Genomic DNA, 4345 nt, shown 5'->3' with positions numbered 1-4345 from the left:
TTTATTAAAGATAACAAATATTTTATACAGTTTTCTACGAAAATAGATGCTCAACCAAATGTAAATAGATGGGGTAAGGTCTCTAGAATGTGCTATTTTTTTTATGATCAACCAAATATCTTAAAATTACTTTCTCAGCATCATATTCTCAAAAAACAATTTTTTAAAAATAATATTTAAAAAAAATTTACGAATCAAACGAGTCCAAAGTGTTACAACCTAATAATAGAAGATAGGGATTAGTCCTCTAAACTTCTGACTTGAAGGCTCTGCACTACAAATAAACCTTTCAGCAGAACTAACGACTAGAAACCAACTTTGCTAAAGATCACCTTACCTTACCTCTCCCAGATTTTAACTGTGATTGTGAATCTTAAAGAACCTGAGTCTCGAAAAGCCATAGAGTTTGGGCACAATAAACAACTTTAGAGAAACACCCACAGAGATTTTTCCATTTCCTCTTCCAAGTTTTTAATTCTTGCTCCTTTAAAGAACCCTTCTGAAAAAACAATCTACCTATTGTCAAGAAAATTCTTCTTTCCAAATCTTTCCTATCTTGGAAAATACCCTCTCTTTGGGATTGGTTTCTTCTTCAAGCTTGCTTCACTTGGGAATAATTTTCTCAAGCCCTTCTCAACTTGGGAATTATTTTCTTTTCCCTTCGAGGCTTAATATAGGACACATGGCAGCATGGGGACATATCTCATCTATTTTGATGATATAATAGAAGTAATAACAAATATCACAGTAGATTTATTAAACAACCGACATTTATTCAAACTAGTAACTTCTAAGAAACTTGAGATCTGATACCATGTGAAAGCTTAATTAGATATTGGGCTAATTAACAAGTTAGACTCTTAAACAAATTGGATTCCAAAATATAGGCTCTCCATGTTCGAAGAAAACGATATCTCCACTTTCTCTCTATTAGAAAATTTATGTTAGGTGGCTTAAATTGACATTAGTCAACTTCTTTGAAATGCTTAAATAAATCTTCTACTCTACCATCTTCAAGTTTTCCTTTGGACTGTGCTTTGAATACATCTTGCAGATATGCAACAAGTATCTGGAAAACTATTGGGGCTACGATTTTCTATGAGATAATTAACAACAACCATAAATACGAGTCGCCTTTCTCCCTCTAGAAAGCAAACTCCGGAAGATTCCTACAATCCTTTTATCGAAAGAGTAAAAAATTGGTGTGCTACATGGTCTCTATTAGGCCATCCCTTTGCTTAACCCATGGTACAGGAGTTAATGGATGGGGAAGGATTTGCAGTGGTACGTTCTCATCTTTTTGGTTTTGTGGCGTCAAATGGTTACACCATGATAGTCTTGTGCATAACAATTATTACAAATTTACTCTCTCCCCCCCCCCCCCCCCCACATCCCTCACAGAGTTGGATTCGGGGTTAGCGTGAGAATTTTGAAGGTAATTAAACACGGTAATATAACTCCCAACTGATGTGTTTCTTATAACCGTTGGCTCCTCTCTGAACAATTCCCAACACCAATTCCTTCTTGAAGAGAAAGGAAGAACATGAACCCAGAGCCTGATCCAAGGCTTCCCATGATTAAACAGTATATATTTATATTTCCTTTCCATTCATTTTTATTTATGTATGCATGCTTTAATAAATAAATCCAATAATAATACCAACAAAAAATACCACTCTACCTTGTGGCAACATATCCAGCAACGTATTTAACTCTTCATGCACCATCTTCATGCAAATTTATCAGAAAAACTAACTGGTAACCTCTCCATGATAAACTAACCACATCCCATTTGTTTCAATGCCTTTTCTTCATCTAGACTGCTAAAATAAAAGGAAATGAGCAAGGAGAGCAACATATGATAATTGAATCATACTTAAAAATAGACTGCCTAAGATGCCTCACTTACATATGTATTAAGCTGGCGGATGAAGCTGGCAAAGTTGCAGTGCTTGAAGTATTTGGGCAGTATGAACTGTGAGAACTCCTGCGGCAACCACACAACAAACCCACTCCCTTCTTCATTCCATGAGCGACATGCGGTGCCTCCGATCCCTCGACGAGTTCATAAGTCTTCGAGAGGAATGGGCCAGTGATCTGGCCCTCATGCTCGGTGTGCGGCCCGGCCGGTTCGACGCCGATGCATCTTCCTGCTGGCCTCCATGGGAGCTAAGAGTTTAAGTTATTGTTGAGAAGAGGAGGAGAAGCGTCTGACTTTCTTGCTCATTGGAGGTGGCGGTGGCTTCTCTCCACTTGCCTATAATAATTTTCTTCTCCACTTGCACGGGATCCGCGCTCTTTCTTCTTTCTTCTACTGCTTTGCATGTCATTTTTTCTGATGTTAAGGTGATGCGAAGGAGAGAAGCTAGCTTTTGACTGACAAAATAAGAGAGCAATAAATGTTGACTATAACGTACAAAAGGCGTAAACCGTAATTAACGGGGAGATGTACCCACAAGTGGGGAAAATTGGAAAAGGGAATTAAAAAACTGGAAATTAAAGAAAAATTTCCGCTTGGACATTGAAATAGAATAGCATTTAGGGTGCTTAGGCCACGACAGACCGGTACGAGAATCGGAATGAATTAGAATAGAGATCAAAATAATTAATTTTTTAAAAATATTTGATTCACGAATAAAATCGAATTCAAAATAAAAATTTGAATATACGGAAGAAGAATAAAAATTGAGTTTTAGATAAATTAAATTATTTTTATTCTATTCTCGAATCGAAATTAGACTCTCTCCAATTAAGTGTCTAAATGAAAGTCGTTCTATTTCGATTCTCACACCGATTCTATTGCTCTTAATCAAACATCGCCTTGAAGAATGTAGCTAGAAGCATGACAAAAAGATATTGTCTTTGTCATTTGTGAAGAGCTTGGTGGCATGGGAACAAGAAAGGGTCCACCAAAGAAGAAATTTATGGAGGGCCGTAGGCGCCTGATTTTGACCGTTAGTTTCTTTTTTTTTACTTGTTTTTGAAAAAGGCAACGTGGTTAATGCCTCAGCAAATAGTAATGCAAGGGGGAAAGATACGTGTGTGAGATCAGTTCACACGTCAGCTCATGTTCCTAAGGGGTGTGTATTCTCCTTATAATTGGCTTATTGTGCAATAACTATCATCAAATTTGCAGTCAAACGAAGGTCGAGTACCAATCAGAAACAAAAGATGAGGTGTTATCAAGTTTTCCTATAATAAATAAATTTCTACAATGAGGATCTGAGGCTGATATTTCTCTTTCCTTTTAATGAGTCTGAAGTTTTTTCTTGGAAAAATTAAGATGGGTATACAGTCCAGCCAAGTATTGGGGTGAGGGTCACGTAAATACATCGGACTTGCACCAGCTGACTTTCAAGAAAAAAAGAGTAGTCGCACAAATGAATCAATGCTGGTTAAATAGTGGAAGGAGAAGGCTTCTTACTTTTTTTATAAAAAAAAAAAAAAAAAAAAAAAAAACTATTTTCCCCTCCTATTTTGTTATCTTCTACTTTGTTCTATTTTTCTTCTTTCTCTAATATTTTTTCCTTTTTCTGGTCTCTATTTTATTTTTTAATAAAGTTTAGATGAATTCCCATCTCTTTCTCTCCCACCAAAAAAAGTAAAACAAAACAAAAAAGATTAAAACGTAAAATTAAATTAAAAAATATTTTCTCAGCTAAGAATTTCCAACTGCAATCATAACAAAAAAATTTCTCTATCCATGCTGCATGTTGGGAAGTTAGGAGAGGGAGTCCTATTTATGTATGTCAAAATTTGAATGGCTGAAATTGTGCTTGTGAGAAGCCATTCGCTTAATGTTAGTCATAGCAATCTTTTGTTGACCGCCAATGGCATGTTCTTCGTTGAGCATTAGAATATGCTTCATCACACGAGCATTAAGAATATATTAATTTGTTGGCAGAAGGTGAACTTGGAGAAAATCCTTTTTTTTTTTTTTTCTTGTGTGTGAATTGCCTTGAGATGAATAAGAAGCAGTTTCTGCGCTTTTCAGAACCCTTCAACATTAAACAAGAGTGGAAGTGGGCAATCTGAAAGGTCTTAGTAGGTCCACACGTTAGATAGCTAGTGCTATCATCCTTCTCTCTCTTAACATGGACGATAAGAAGAGATTTTTAGACCTGCCTCAATTGATTAAGATAGCCACAAATGGAAGTATCTTAAGAGGTCAAATGATGATGCTAGTTCTTGGACAATATATCTTCTGGTACAACTGAACTTTCCGACGTGATAAACGTGCATGGGATTTGTGCTGGCAGATTCAAACAGACCAAGGCATTATTCAAAGAGACAAAGGTGATGGAAGTCATCAAAACCTTGCAAAGGCTACGAGGTCTGGCCCCAT

General features: G+C 36.4%; 1 pseudogene; it reads right to left on the bottom strand.

Moving 5' to 3' along the window:
• Window positions 1-4345, bottom strand: part of LOC140857335 (heat stress transcription factor B-4d-like) — a 53964-nt pseudogene extending 49619 nt beyond the window's left edge.

Source organism: Elaeis guineensis, chromosome 4 (assembly GCF_000442705.2).
Source record: "Elaeis guineensis isolate ETL-2024a chromosome 4, EG11, whole genome shotgun sequence".
Lineage (NCBI taxonomy): Eukaryota > Viridiplantae > Streptophyta > Magnoliopsida > Arecales > Arecaceae > Elaeis > Elaeis guineensis.
This window is presented reverse-complemented; position numbering and strand designations above follow the sequence as displayed.